This window comes from Copadichromis virginalis, linkage group LG20, assembly GCF_057382275.1.
Source record: "Copadichromis virginalis isolate Kocher_CV1m ecotype Utaka linkage group LG20, C_Virginalis_male_GT1.1, whole genome shotgun sequence".
NCBI classification, from domain to species: domain Eukaryota; kingdom Metazoa; phylum Chordata; class Actinopteri; order Cichliformes; family Cichlidae; genus Copadichromis; species Copadichromis virginalis.
This window is the reverse complement of record NC_140637.1, coordinates 30,399,386-30,415,875: the sequence shown is the minus strand read 5'-3', so window position 1 is coordinate 30,415,875 and position 16,490 is coordinate 30,399,386. Positions and strand designations below refer to the sequence as shown.

Here is a 16,490-nt window from a genome sequence, read left to right as displayed (position 1 = left end):
CATTTACTGGCTAATAACTTATATTTATCAATTACATTTAGTACATTTAGGACCTCTGAAGGGTAACATCCTCTAGTGTCTCAAAAATGTTTTTACTTGCTGGTTTGACACAACCTGAGCTGTGATCTGATGAATGTTAACATTCAGTTCAACCTTTGTCCCATTTATCTACATTATATTTCATCCATATGCACAATGAAACAAATTGTTTATACTTTTCTCATTTTACTCAGCTTTTCAATCAGGTCCCAATCAGATATTCTTTCATTGATGTTTTGAATATGAGAGAGGGATCGAAATAATAATGATCGAAAGGTTGCGCTCCCGCTCTGTCTCTCTGTTTCTGCTCATCAGGAATAATTCTGATCAGTTATGGAACAGCAAAACTGAGCTGAACTTGTCGATCTTGCATTCACTGTAATGTACGGTTATGTTGGTGGTTGCTGTAGTTTCCCTGCTTTGTTGTTCTCTTCTCGCATGTTTTTCCTCTGGCAGGTGATCCAGTTAATTTTAGTGTCTTTTCTCTCTGTTCCATCTATTTTCTTTCCATCTCCTTTGTGGAGCCTCTTCCCAACTTCTCTCGTCTTTCTCTTCCTTGTCCACCGATCTAAAACATGTTTCTTTTCAACAGGTGGGCTTCTGGGATGGACCCAGAAATCCCACAAACTATTGAAACTGTTGGCTTCAACAGTTTTGTGGAAAATCCTTCCGCCTGCCTCTGTAACCAGGTATGTAAAAAACTTATTGCTGTTTTAAACTGTCATTTTTACAATATTGTAATAAATTTACAAAAAAGTTAAACCCATCTCCACGTGGTGTATTTTAAGTTTTTTTCCCTGTTTGTTGTTTGCAGGTCCCTGCAAATAAAGAAGGGTCACCTGTTTATTACAACCACATCCCTGAATCTCTAACAGAGAGTGATGAAGAGCCGCTCCTTCACACTGTTCCCGAAAAGTACAGAAAGGTTGGACTTGTTATGTTTCACCCTGGTGTTCACAGAGATACAGTTAAATATGATATGTAACAATTTCTAGAGTGTTGCTACAAGCTTTGATTTCCAAAACATGTGACGAAGATGTGTTTGTTGTGCTTCAGGTGACAATTAAATACTCTAAATGTGGACAGGAAGATTTTGACTTCAAACATTACAACAGGACGTTGTTTGCTGGCCTGGAGCCACAGATTCCCAACGCCTACTGTAACTGCATGATCCAGGTAAGAAGCTTAAGGTTCACAATGTGTACATTTAATTTTTAATATGAGACAATTTGTCAAATGTTCCATGGGTCTTTTATGTTTGCATCTTAGGTGTTATACTTCCTGGAGCCAGTTCGCTGCCTTGTTCAGAATCATTTGTGCCACAAGGAGTTTTGTTTGGCTTGTGAACTCGGCTTCCTCTTCCACATGTTGGATTTGTCACAAGGAGATCCATGTCAGGTAAGTTTCTTTCTTTCTTTCTTTGTTTTCAATCTGTTGGGGATTGCAAGGCTCTTACTTTGAAATCTCATTTTGTTGTAACTGCCCAAAGTAACCTCTAATGTCTTCTTCCTTAAACAGTAGCATCCCCAGGCTTCTACCTTTCTACCTTTAAAACCCGGAGAGCAGCCAAATGGCTGGTAGGCTTTTAGCTAAGCTTTAGCTTCAGCCAAGTGGAAGCTAAATTGGCTAGTCATTCATATGTATATTAGGTTGTTACCTGGGAATTCTGGAGGGAGGGGAGTGGGGGTTTGAGTGGATTGAGGAATTTCCCTGCGAATCTTGTTGACTGTGCCGAGGATCTCCGTGGATCGGGTTTCCTCCGAGGCGTGGGCACCTATAAGCAGAGTTTTGTCTTTACCCTATAAGATTCAAAATTATTCAAAGTAACACTCAGGTTCAGCAGGTTAGTTACAGCGCCGGGAGTAGCTTGGGAGAACAAGGAAACACAGACTGCTTCAGGTTGCTTTCCCAAAATCAACTCAAAGGTTTATTCATCAGACAACAGTTTATATAGAGGAAAAAGGTTCGTGTGTCAGCAGATTCTCAGTTCAAACCGGTACAGACCAAATAAGGAAGCGTCTTCCTGCCCTCTGAGCAAAGAAGTATCCTTTGTATAGTTTATCAGTTCAGCTACAATTTATGATTATCCCAGCAAAATACACTCCTAGACATAGAATACAGAGTTCTTTCATTAGTGAATTCTGAAACAAACCACCTGGCCTTTAACAAGCTCTTTTCTAGGAGATAAAGAAGGGAGGATGGGAATAAGGAAGTGATCTCTGTGGTATTTTCGACCTTGGTACCAGCCTGTGATTCTTACACATTAATTCTTGGGTCACAGAGAAAGAGAAAAACAACTAGTAAATGGGCCTTAGTGAGTAACAGTTTTCCTGTATAATATCACTATAAAACAATATCCTGTAAATGCTACCATGGTATCAAAATATCACAACAGTTCCCTCCTTTTATCATGAAATGATAACATAGTATAAAGACAGAATGTAATAACATAATCTAAAGACAAATCATAAACATAAAACAAATCATAAATGTAACTGGTCCTTCTTTGCTCGATCACTGCGGGTGGACTTGTCATCAAAGCGTAGGTGTTGCATGATGTCTTGGAAGCGGTTTCGTGCCATAGTTCCAATTATCTGTGGGTTTCCCAGGTTTGCTGACCAGCAGTCATTTAGAGATGGAACCCTGTTAACCCCCCGCAAGATGACAATTGCAATAAATGCCATTAGTTCAGGGAGGTCCATGAACCAATGAACATGCTCCATGCACCACTCAGCAGGCCATTTGTAAATATGTGTACAAATGGTTGGTTTTTTGTACTGTTTTTATCAATAAATCTCAGCAACAAAGGACATACACCCATGTGTGTTGATTTCTCCCTAAGATGGCAAACTGAAACACTCCAAGTTGGTGACTTTTGGAGATTTGTTTCCCTGGATGATTGAGAATGCATCAAGATGAAACACAAAAGGAAGCTCACCGCTTTTAGCAGCTCCCCCACCCCCTCAATCACACACCCCCACTCCCCTCCCTCCAGAATTCCCAGGTAACAACCTAATATACATATGAATGACTAGCCAATTTAGCTTCCACTTGGCTGAAGCTAAAGCTTAGCTAAAAGCCTACCAGCCATTTGGCTGCTCTCCGGGTTTTAAAGGTAGAAAAGCCAAATGGCTGCTCTCCGGGAGTTTAAGTTAAGGCCAGCAACTTCCTCAGAGCACTTCGAAACGTACCTGAAGCCAAAGAGATGGGCCTGATCCTCTCAAACTGTGAGGAGACGATAGGAACAGTCGAGCTGGTGTTAGATTATAACTTAACTTCAAAAGAGACACTGGTCTGACCAACCAGTGAAGACACAACAAATTTAGTGGTAAAAAGAGTCAAATTGTGACATGTTTTCTGCTGATTGATTAATACAAGTGATTACTGAATGAAGGAAAATCCCATTTTTGGGCTTTTAAACATGATCTTAAGAATTTTAACATGTACCTGTGTTGTCCTGTCGACTTGGCGGGTCATGAGTGGATTATATGGTGAGAAAAAACAAAAAAGGGGGAGAGAAGGCTGACACAGGGCCTGGTCCCGTTGTTTCGCCCCTATCTGAATAACGCAGCCAAAATAACATCATTTTCCTGTTCGTTTGTTTTTGTTTTGTTTTTTCTCTTTATGTTTGATTACAGGCTGCTTTGTCGGCCCGGAAAGCCGAGGCTGACCCTGGACTCCTGCTCCCCCCCCTACCATCTTTGCTCTCTCCTCTACCATCTTTAATGTGACCCTGACCAAATGCTACAGCAGCTGGACCCACAACAACAACCTGAAAATGTCAACAGTGCTGCAGGAAAACGATCTCATGCAGCGGAGACGGAGAGCGTTAAATCCAAGGCCCGTTTCACTACACGGGGGAGATTTCCAGACAGCTTCAGCTGACAGAGCTGTGACGAGACGCCCATTAAGCCCGGAGGAAAAGTGAGGCCAAGCAAGACAATGCTGACCTTAACAACTCTGCATTAAAACTGTGCAGGACAGTGACGGACCAACACGGATGATCGGGCAGCAAAAAGGGCGTGCCAGAGACAGGAGGAGTAACTGAGGTCAGGAGGCACCTCGGAATGAACAAAAGCACCAGGAGAAAATAAGCTGAAGGCACAGGTGTCGGGGCTCGGCCAGGAGCTGACCTCTGAGAAGAGCCGAACAGCAGAGCTGTAGAAGGCCGTGGAGCAAAGCAAGGGAAACATCAATGGACTTCAATCTGACTTGTACGGAAAAGACTCTGAGGTTTCTGCCCTCAGTAAGAGCTCAAGGCATCAGAGCAGGAACTGAGCATGGCTCAGAAGGAGCTGGCTGATAATCGAACCAATCAGGCTTGGAGTCCCAGAGACAGGACTTGAAATCAGGCCGGAGCTTGCTGGAGCAGGAGGTCGCAAAAACCTGACGAAAAAGCTCCAACAGCAGGAGCAAGCCCTGAAGGAGGTACAGAAGCAAAAGGGTCAAGTTAAGGAGGAGCGGAACAAGGAGAAGATGCAGGACACTGGAGAAAAGCACTGCCTCAATTGGGGCCAGAACCAGTATGGACAGAACTTTGAGCAGCAGCACCAACGGATGCAAACGGACTGAAAAGGAGGAGGGCAGGACCCCAGGGCACGCTTCAGGCCGTGGTTTACCCAGAACACCAGAACAGGAAAGTGATGAACACAAACACCCACACAAACACACACATCCACATGCACTGACTCAGAATGAAGTGAAACACACATATGCACTCGTTGATTGAGTGAGAAATGACACACACACACACGTGCACAAATCGAAATGCTGATTCAATTCACTGAGAAATGACACACACATTCACAAGCTTGTGCAATGAAGAGTGATACACACACACACACGCTGATGCAATGAAGAATGCTTTCCTAACAAATGCTGCACACAAACATCCAAATACGGAGTCGGTTACAACAACAAGAACCCATTGATTGTTTATTGGTTAAATGCATTTCATGCCACCCAGAGGGCATTTGTGTGGATTTAGGGGACAAGGTCTAAAGCAGTTGGGTTGTGAAAACAATGTCTGTGCGTGATGTCTGTTTATGGCTTAAGGCCTCCACTGAATTGTTTACTGTGCTTCACACAGCCTGATAAGGAGCAGTGGTACAGAGTGAAAATGATGAATTAACGGGGTGAGTTTTATTTCGGAGAGAATATGAAAAGGTTGTGTTGATTTGACTCAGTTGTTTACGTTTCTGCCAAAGCAAAGCATTTGTGTGCAACCAGTGTCCACTATTGAATTAAGTCAATCCAACATGTTTTTGTCAGTGCAAAAAGGAGTTACGGTGCCTGTATGCTTACACAATATTGTCCCGGGAGGGAGAAAAACTTTCTGGTGAAGTTTTGGTTGATCTTTGGGTTTTGTTTGACACTAGGTTGATTCTATCAGTGAGGTTTGGATTGTTCTCTTTCTCTAAGAGAGAGAAGGATGGTTTTATGCTTGGACATGTTTGCAATGGGCCCCAGTATTTGTTACTATATGAGTATTTTATTGTTTACGTTTGTTTTTGCTTTTGTTACAGTGCACTGAGATAAGAACATCAGAGAGGTGTGATCCACCAGTGATGATATTTTGGTATTTTGTGAGTTCCTGATTTAACAAATCAGCTCTTTAATCCAGGCCTGAGAGATTGAACTTTAAAGCACTATAAAATATTCTTACTGAAAACAGTCGCAAAGTATTTTTCTCCATGATTATAATGGGCTTGGGAGAAATTCACTTATATGGGACACTGATCGAATGAGAAGTCCTGAGCTTAAAAGGATTGCAGCGAGTCAATCCAGTCCAAAGAAGGAAAAAACAAACAAGGAACTGTTTCCTTTAAAATGATGACGTCATCTTGCTGGTGATGGAGCCTCGAATAGGTTGCGTGTGAGACTCCATTATCAGCAATATCTGGTATGAATGTGTGTGGATGTATGCATGTGACTGGACTGTGACGGACTGACGACTAAAAGTTTTAACTGACTTGGTACTGAGACAAAAACGGTACCGACTTTAGGATTAGTAGATGTCCACAGACAATTCACCCAGCCTGTAAAAGAAGGGTGGATGTTTTGTCTTGCTTTGTTTTGTTTTTGCAAGGACAGAGGGTTGACAGAGAATAAGGGGGGAGGCTGTAGCTTCACAGGAGTGTGAACTGCAGACTTAACCCTTTGGTTGCTAAAGTGAAGAAAAGGTTTGATTCCACTCATGACTGAGCATGTTATTATTAACTATGGCGGGCCACTGTAAAGAGTCAATCAACTTTTATAGAGGTAAAAAAAAAACTAAAAAAAACCCTCCATTGAGGTCTATGAATAACAGGGGAATGATAGACTTGCCACACTCAAAATGGAGATATGTAATGATAAACACTGGTCCCCGCCTTTTGGGTGCTTTCTTGAAATAGTCAGCAATTTAAAAGTAAGATAGAACCGACAGGGGCATGTGCTGAGGGGTGGTGCTGCACAAGAACAAGAGCAAGATAAAGAAAAATATTCTGTTTAGCTTTGAGAAATTCAAATTAAAATGTACCATTACACTCAGAGGATCAATATGAAGTTCGATATATGCTAATTTCGTATGAAGTACATGACTGGTGACTGTTCTGTCCTGAGCTTTTGTTTTTACAGCACCCGCTTGACCACACCAACAGTTTCTCACCACCGAAAAGGAGTACTTGCAAAGAATAGAGAATGGGGAGGAATATCATCAAAACTGGGAAAGGTAAGCCCCAAAGGGGGTGATAACGACATAACTTTCACTTATGGTCAAATTCTTAAAATTTGGCCCCGAACTTGAAAAATTCTTCAAACATTTAGAGACAGAGTGGAGGTTTAGATAAACATAATGTCACAAACCACATAAGGATGGAGCACTTGAATCGATAAGATGGTGCATTGACACGCAGTAAAATGTGGATCATGTTGATTATGTTTATTCCAGTGTGCAGAGCAAGGTTATTATTATTAAAGAAAACAAATGAAATAAAGAAAACTAGAAGTGAAAAAACATTTGCGTTAACGGAAATAAAATCAAAACAAAAATGGAAAACTAACTAAAACTGTAATGAATGTTCACAAAACTAACTAAAATTGACTGGATTTATAGCAAAATGTGTTTAGTTTCATTGATGTGCGCGTGCCCTGCAATAGAAGTCAAGGCAGTACGTTAGTCGAGTCGTCTGTGTTGCTGCTCCGTCCACGCGCAGAATCATGTCAGGAAAAGTCGGGAGAAAGCGCCAGAGTCCAATTTGGGATTACTTTGAATATGACTATTTTTTAGATATAGCAAGTGTCTTGTAGTGGAAAGAGACACAATGTCCTCCTGAGGCCCAGGGAAAGAAGAAAAAAAAAAAAGGAAAAGTATTTTCATTTTTTCTTTTTCTTTTTCTTTTTCTTTTTTCTTTAAGATAAATCAAATGTTGGGACGGTAAAAAAAAACACATTACAAAAACAAAATTGTTTTTAACTAATTTTATTTAAATTCTACAACATGTGCACTACAGTGCACAAGGGGAGTTCATTGATCACGAATGTGAAACTAACAACATTCAAGAGCTATTTAAGAAAATTAAAAGCTCCACTGAAATTTTTGTAAGCAGGATATTAAAACGTATTTATATAACAATATCATAAAAATGTAGATCAGGGATCAACTTAGTAGTCACTGACACTTCACTAGCTGTAAGCCATTGGTTCAGGAACAAGTGATTGCACTGGGCTTTCTATTTCACAAAAGTCAATTCATTTATGATATCTGAGGAAGTACTGTGATTTTTTATTTGGAGACACAAAGGAACATTTGGCACTTCCCACATCTCACATATGTTTTACTGTTGCACCCAATCATTCTACAACTGAAATGCTTTGGACTGTTAACCATTTCAGGCAAGTGGAGTGAACCATATTTTGCTACACTCTCATCTGATTGGGGCCTCCTTTTCTTGATTTTTGGAGAGAACTCTTCATTACCCAGCCAACATTTATATGTGGGGCCCATATGGTTTGGAAATGGGCTGAAAAATGGGCCCCATATAGGATTGTCCGCGGGTTCCGTAATGGCCCCATATTAAATGCCCATATAGGTGTTATGTTAGGAAAATCTGGGAACTAAATGGGCCCCAACTGGGAAAAGTACACAGAAACCCACCTGGGCCCCATCTTTCAAGTTTTTGTGGGTACCATGTAGGCACCACATAGGCTAAAAAAGTGGGTTTTAAGTGGGATTGTCCGCAGGTTCCATAATGGCCCCATTTTATAAGCCCATCTCGGTGTTATATTGGTAAAATCTGGGAACTAAATGTGCCCCAACTGGGCAAAGTACACAGAAACCCACCTGGGCCCCATCTTTCAAGTTTTTTGTGGGTACCATGTGGGCACCACATAGGCTAAAAAGTGGGTTTTAAGTGGGATTGTCCGCGGGTTCCATAATGGCCCCATTTAATAAGCCCATCTCGGTATTATATTGGTAAAATCTGGGAACTAGATGGACCCCAACTGGGCAAAGTACACAGAAACCCACCTAGGCCCCATCTTTCAAGTTTTTGTGGGTACCATGTGGGCACCACATAGGCTAAAAAGTGGGTTTTAAGTGGGATTGTCCGCGGGCTCTGTAATGGCCCCATTTTATAAGCCCATCTCGGTGTTATATTGGTAAAATCTGGGAACTAAATGGGCCCCAACTAGGCAAAGTACACAGAAACCCACCCGGGCCCCACCTTTCAAGTTGTTTTGTGGGTACCATGTGAGTACCACATAGGCTAAAAAGTGGGTTTTAAGTGGGATTGTCCGCGGGTTCCATAATGGCCCCATTTTGTAAGCCCATCTCGGTGTTATATTGGTATAATCTGGGAACTAAATGGACCCCAACTGGGCAAAGTACAAAGAAACCCACCCAGGCCCCACCTTTCAAGTTGTTTTGTGGGTACCATGTGAGTACCACATAGGCTAAAAAGTGGGTTTTAAGTGGGATTGTCCGCGGGTTCCATAATGGCCCCATTTTATAAGCCCATCTCGGTGTTATATTGGTATAATCTGGGAACTAAATGGACCCCAACTGGGCAAAGTACAAAGAAACCCACCCAGGCCCCACCTTTCAAGTTGTTTTGTGGGTACCATGTGAGTACCACATAGGCTAAAAAGTGGGTTTTAAGTGGGATTGTCCGCGGGTTCCATAATGGCCCCATTTTATAAGCCCATCTCGGTGTTATATTGGTAAAATCTGGGAACTAAATGGACCCCAACTGGGCAAAGTACACTGAAACCCACCTAGGCCCCATTTTTCAAGTTCTTAGTGGGTACAACATGAGGAAAACATGAGCTAAAAAGTTGGAATGGCATTAGCAGTGGGTTCTGTATTTGCATCTTATTTCTAGTTTGAATTGACTAAGTTCTGGCACTGAGTGGGCCCCATGTAGTAAAACAGTCACAAAATCAATTTTTCAGACGGCTAATACGGGTTCTGTGACACAAAGACACCAAATATATTAAAGCTGACCGCAAACAAAATCTAGTTTGTAAATAAAACCATTTCAAAAATCACGAGGGTACACAAAACAACATTTTTCACATTTATTTTGTCCAACAACTGTGATTTTACGTAACTGTATTCCAAAGTGCGTAAACGTTTAAAAACTAGAAATGTCAAACTACAGCAAAATTCCTTAGATATTTGGAACTGTAGCAACATGGGGAAAAAGTCAGATGGAAAACTCAAAAGCTTATCTTGAATCAGCAGGGTTTGTTTTTTTACAGAGCCGTAAGTCTATTTTGTACCCTTGCAGCCCTCGGTCCTCCTCTGTCTTTAGCTCCACTGAACCACTTGGACAGAGCCTTCTCTGCTTCTTGCAAGTTGACTTTTGATGTTAAATAATTCTTCAGTGCCTCTGCAAATGAAGAAGAAGAAAAACGGGCAAGCCAAAGTAAAGTTAATCTTAGCTTACTTCATTTGGTGATGATTTTCAAAGAACAATGTTTATTTCACTTTATTGCCTCAAAAAATATATACAAATTGCATGATAACCAATCTCAGTTACACTTTCAAACACTTTATTAAAAAAGTTTAGTTTTCTAAAGTTCAAATGTCTCAAGTGAAACTAACTTACCATACACAACATTAAAAAGACGCAAATCTCTGAACTTTTTTTCCCCATGTCGGCCAAGCATGTTGTACTCCACAGCCAGCTCAGGTGATATGAGGAATTTCATCATCCTTCTTGTGGCATCGTCTACACTTGTTTCCCCTGTATCTGCTACCATGGCAACCTGAGGGGAACATACAAAAAGGACAGATTAGATACTGGCATCTGGTTAGGATGTCTCCCTGGTGAGGTGTTTTGGGCACGTCCCACCAGGAAGAGACCCAGAACACCCAGGACATGCTGGAGGGACTATGTTTTTCGGCTGGCCTGGGAATGCCTTGGGATTCCCCCGGAAGAGCTGGGCCAAGTGCCTGGAGAGAGCGAAGTCTGGGCCTCTCTACTTAGTACCGGATTGGGTCGAGGGGCAGCAGCCTAAGCTTAAGATAATGGACCGGAATGGAGGATAAATGGACACTTTACATATTACTTAATGTTTACTGTGTGGTGATAAAAAAAAAATGGTAGTAAACACAAGCTAAACTAAAAAAATTAATTGCGCTTCCTTAACCCTTTATCCCCAATAATGTTACGCAGGATAACTGGTAGGTCTGGTAGGTTTTTTCCTCTACTGTATACTATATGAATGTAATCAAGGATTAATAACAGAAAGAAAAAAGAAATTGAAATTTTGCCATTTTTACTAAAGGCAATCAAAATGTACATGAATAAAATATTTAAATTAGTCAATTCAAATTAATAACTCTAAAACACTGAACAAAATTAAGTATTTGACCCTGTGGTTTATTTTCGGACATCTCTTTTCTTCTAAAAGTCCAGGCGTGTTGGGCCCCTGGCAGAGCTCAGGTTTGACGAGACAGGTTTGGAAAAACCTGTCGCTGGCGACTTTTTGGGGGCTAAAGGGTTAAAATAAATAGGAATTGGCCAAAATTTGTATAAACTATGAAATAGCAGAACAAAAGTAAAAAAAAAAATCTTTATCTGTTATCAGAATCAAATATTTGATTAGAATAAAAAATTTAACTTTCTGGAAGATTTCTCGTTACATCTGTCATAAAAGTAACAACATCTCAGAAAAAAAACATGATAGCAACAGAAAATATGATAGCAGTGTGATGTGATGGTCCCTGGCCAGATTTTTACACATATTATAAGCCCTGTGACACAAAAACCACAGAACTCTGACACGCACAGACTGTTTTCCTTCGTGCTAATGAAGAAAAATGCTGGTCTGGTATGTAAAAGGGAATTTATTCTTCCAGGACCTGAAGCTCCGTAATGCAGCCCTCCAACAGCCAAACCTATCTGTTCTCTGATTGTCTTGATGCATGCTCAATCATCCAGGTAAGTAAATCTCCAAAAGTTGATTCTGTTCATCTGGACGTAGCGCTTGCAGCATTTTCTCCCACTGAAAATGCTACGTCCAGATGAACAGAATCAACTTCTGGAGATGTTCTCTGATTGGATTGTTTAATTGGTGATTGACATGAAATTGACCAATCAGCTGAAAGGAAGAAAAATAGGGTCAAAATTTGGATGTGTAAGTATAAATCCACACACAGCCAGGAAAGCCGAGCGCAGAGTTGTTTGTAGCACCAATTCAGCCAGAGTGGAGCCAGATGGATTTTCCATCCATCCACACTGTAAAGTCTATAGACCAGCAAGTGATAAATTAACAGTGTTGTTGGTATTTTCTAAAACAGTTGTATGCAATAGGAATTGCTGTTTATAGTCCTCCTGTATATCTGCATGTTCCCTCCCAATTAAAACCTGTGATAATGGAGATTCAAATTCATGTCATACCTATACCAACAGTTATCAAGTATCCAGATCGACCTTTACTGATGTGCTCTGTCAGTGCGCCCCAGGGCAGCTGTGGCTACAATGTAGCTTGCCATCGCCAGTGTGTGATTGTGTGTGTGAATGGGTGAATGACTGAATGTAGTGTGAAGCGCTTTGGGGTCCTTAGGGACTAGAAAAGCGCTATAAAAATGCAGGCCATTTACCATTTAAAGGAAAATTGTTATTTCCATGTATTTTCCTGTTCTGCCTTCAACTTTGAGGACTTCCCCCCACATTTCTAGTTGTGACAGTGCACCTACAACAAAAAAAATCTGCTGTGATTTACATTTGTTGAAAGAGCAATTTTGTAAAATAGTCTATTTTTGTATGCACAGTTTACAAATCTGTCCTGTACAGCATGGACTGATTGCATGCTAAAAAGTTGTTGCTTAAAAATAAAACAATAAATTTTTAATTAATAACATCAGCAGAAAGCCTTGTTATTAATTAGATGTACAATTTCTATAGAATACGAAACAACTCAGTTCATTTTTGATCATATCAATACCAGCATATTACACAACTAGTGATGGGATTTTCGTCTCTTTTTAGAAAGCCGGCTCTTTCGGCTCCCAACCGGCTCTTCAGGTTGTTTTGTTGCTTTAATTAATTTATTATTAACAACAATATAAAATTATGAACAAAAGGAATTACTAATGTAAAAAAAGAAATGTGGTTTTATTTATATATGTTTATATATAAATATATATGGTGGCCCCTAGAGACAAAGCATGTACAAACTCCAAAACCCATTTCTAGCGTCAACTGAACTTCCAAAACAGAGCTATCTAGATCACTTAATTTACACAATTGAAATCATATGTGTATTTTTTGTGTATTTATACACAAGCACTCATATATATTCATAAAAAATTCCAAAAGCTGTTCATTTACCTGTTACTACCACACACCAAATCCGGTCGTTGGTACTTCCTGGCTTGTGTAGCCACTAGGTAACAAAATCTCAACACTGTGCCTAGCATCCTGGAGCACTTCTGTTGTGTTTTGTACGTGCTTTGGAGTTTGTACGTGCTATGGAGTTTTTACGTGTTTTGGGGTTTGTACGTGCTTTGTCTCTAGCAGCCACCGTAAATATACTTTTATTTATTCTCTCCACATAAAATGTAATAAATAAATCATATAATACAAAAAAAACAACTATTTACATTTCAACTTTTAACTATTTAAATTTTCAGCTTTTTCCTTTTAAACAAATTTAAAGTGAAACAACACAAAACACTGCAAACCACAACACAATTAAATATAAATTATAATATGAAAACAAACAGAAGATGCACATTCTCTGTCATATGGGCCTGCATGAATAAACTTTCTGAATCCTTTATCATCCGCAATTGAAAATAGTTGTGGATGATTACTATACCTTTCTAATGTGACGTTGTTGTCCCTGGCTCTCTTTCTCTCTCTCTCCCTCCTGCTCTGTTACTGTGCTACTGCGTGTGTAACAACCGCCCCTCCCCCCTCTTCCCAGCGCAAAGCACAAGGCTCGCGTGCAGAGTGAAGCGGAAAAAAAGTGCGAGAGAGAGGGTGAGAGAGAGAGAAAAAACACGCTTGTGTCGTTCACTTCAAAGAGCCGTTTCGTTTTGACCAACACATCACTAACAACCATGATGAAAAACGCTCATCTGCTTCCATCACCATCAGCTGATTAACATTGAGCTGCTGCAGTCAACACCATCAAACTAATTTACTGTTTAATGTTATGTTATTGAATGCTTTTATTTTTAAATCTTTACCAGCGCTTAAAGACTGTAGATGTTCACACCTGGTGTTAGAAAACCGAGCTCACTGCAGTATTTTTTTTTATAACAGGAAATTTAAATTTTTATTGGTTACCGTGTTTATTACCACTTTTATCAGTAATGTACTTCCTATAAAATATGGATTTGATAAGTTACCGGTTTATTGAAATCAGCTAGTGAACACATCGATCACTTTATTGAACTACACGCCTTACACTCTTGTGAGCTCTGGTTACTAACAGCAGGTGTGAATGTTTGGAGTCCAAAACGCAGATAAAGATTAGAATAACAAGGCAATGTAAAATCAGTTTAATGCAGTTGACAGTAGCAGCTCAGATGGAAATCAGCCAATTGTGAGGAGAGCAGAGGACCAAAACTGTCAGAGTTGTGGGTCAAGTGAAGAGAACACTGTTGGCATTATTGTTAGCATAAAAGATGAAAATTAAATAAATGTTAAATTTTAAAATAGATCATTGCCTCCTGTGCCTAAATAAATATATATACTTAATACCAATAAAAAAAAAAGGATGCCCCAAAGACCATCACTTTTCAAAAATAATAATAATAATAATAATAAGTAATACAAATAATATGAAAGTTACTTACATGTCAAAGATGGTGCTTGTGATCTTGAAGAATCTAAACGTGATAAGGAAATGAAAGAAAGTGCATGAGAAAATACAAACATTTTTGTTTTTTCCCAGGATAATTCAATATAAAAGATTCTCTTACTAATGCACAAAATGAACAGTGTAATTAAAAGTTTGAAAGGCACTGCATGTGTTTATATGATAAACTGACTAATTCAAGCAGAAAACACTAGCAGTGCAAAAATGTACCTAACTAGCTGACAGACTTTAAAGTCACAGGAAGATATATCAAAATGGTGACTTATGCCAGAACAAATGACTTGACAGACATAAATCCTAAATTCCTTTAAGTAAAAAAGGAATTACTTTTTTATAAGTGGTCCCTAGTGGTTTTCAAATTATTACATGGCTTGTTAATTTTTTATTAAATTATTAAGAAGCCAGATGAGTTCAAAACATTTACAAATTACTATAAAGCACTATCCAAACTTCAAATCAAGTGGCAAAATCTCCAAATTAAAAGTACTCGCAAACTATAAAAATTTGATTATACTTAAAAATATGCAAAAACTAATTTAGTGGAATTTTTACCTGCTCAAGAATACATTGAACATGCAATATTTAATTGAAAAGAACAAAATTTGTGTACTTTTAGAAAGGATTATTAAATATTTGGGGATACTAGACATAAAGAGGGTCTCGTACATTTACGGGCATCTAATTTCCTGGATTTAATGGTTTAAAAGTTTAATAGGTCTTTGAAGTTGATAATAAAATTGAGTCCATTATTAGCAAAAAGAATTAAAAAAAAAAAAGAGCAAAAAAATGCTTAATATATAATAATTGTTTTAAACTTAAGCTTTGTAATTGTAGCAGATTTCATTGTCTGTAATTTTTTATTTAGCCCCACAGTAGTAAAAGCCATAAATGGGAGTTAGATTTATTACTAGTATTTTACACAGCATTCAGCTATAATAACATGTTCTGCATTTTCCTACTTCACCATCTGATCTGAACAGCTGCACTCTCTTAATTAATTAATGACCTAACATTTCTCAGTAACCAATAACTAGATGGAACAGCACAGTATCTAAGAGAGTGATCAGACAGTGTTTGAGCTAAAGACGCTGTGTGTTTCTTTTGGGGGCTTTTTACACACTGATCCACCACCGTTTTCCCATAGTACAATGCATATCTGGTAACATTACCGTATTCAGATCAGAAAACCGTTTCAGCTGCAGGCATCTACTCCTGTAATTTAAACAATCACCTTGCTACACTGCACATGAATATTACGTAACATGGTATGACTAGCTCATGTTCAGACATTTAAGATACTGTTCAGCCATTTTGTTTACTGGGTAGTGCATAATGGCCGAGTTAGCTGAGCAGGAATCCACTAAAGCCAAAAAAATAATATAAATTTTTTAAATTAATTACAAAAACCTTATAGGAAAACCCAAGAAACAGTTGCAGAAGCACAGAAAAAAACTGCCGTGTACGTTATAGTGTGTAAATTCAAAAACTGTATAGAGAGAATGGTGCAATGAAAACAGAATAAGATAAGATGAACTTTATTGAGTAGAATATAGGCAGTAAGAGTTTTTTAATTAACTTTAAATTATGTTTGCCAAAGACAATGCAGCAAATTAACCCAGTTCTACCTGCTAGCTAAAGATGTTATGCTTCTCCCCCTTATACCGTTTAGGACGACTATAGAAAGTTACTAAAATAACCATTGATGAAAACGTATCAAACTTTAAGTATTTACCTTTGTCATAGTTTTCGATTCTTTGGTATCCTTTTGTCCTCCACGTTCTTAAACACCAGGGAGAGAAAAGGCGCAACAGACGAAAGACCGCGAAGACTAGACGCTAGGCGGTGCAATCTGCTCCTCCCTCTTTTTAAACGAGCCAATAGGAGCTGCTCACATTAAAAACAACTTTATTTAAAAAGTCGTTTTACACCTGATACAAAAATTTTAAAAGTCAAACAATGCACAAGTTTAAAAGAACAATTTTATTTTTAAAAGTTTTTTAAGCATAGGGATGGTTAATATGTTTTAAAAAGTAATATATAATATTTATCAAAAAGTGTCACCCAAATCAACATCATAATAAAAATATAATTAATAAAAATATAATAATGATAAGAAGAAGAATAACAGTTTA

The 16,490-nt window shown here is 38.9% G+C and overlaps 1 long non-coding RNA gene across 1 annotated transcript; it reads right to left on the bottom strand.

Moving 5' to 3' along the window:
• Positions 1 to 9,583: 9,583 nt before the first annotated feature.
• On the bottom strand, positions 9,584 to 16,274 carry LOC146685128 (uncharacterized). The gene is made up of 4 exons (XR_014917132.1): positions 16,091 to 16,274; positions 14,336 to 14,368; positions 10,131 to 10,290; positions 9,584 to 9,911 (listed from the first exon to the last, which is right to left on the bottom strand). It is a non-coding gene; the product is annotated as an uncharacterized LOC146685128 (long non-coding RNA).
• Positions 16,275 to 16,490: the final 216 nt, after the last annotated feature.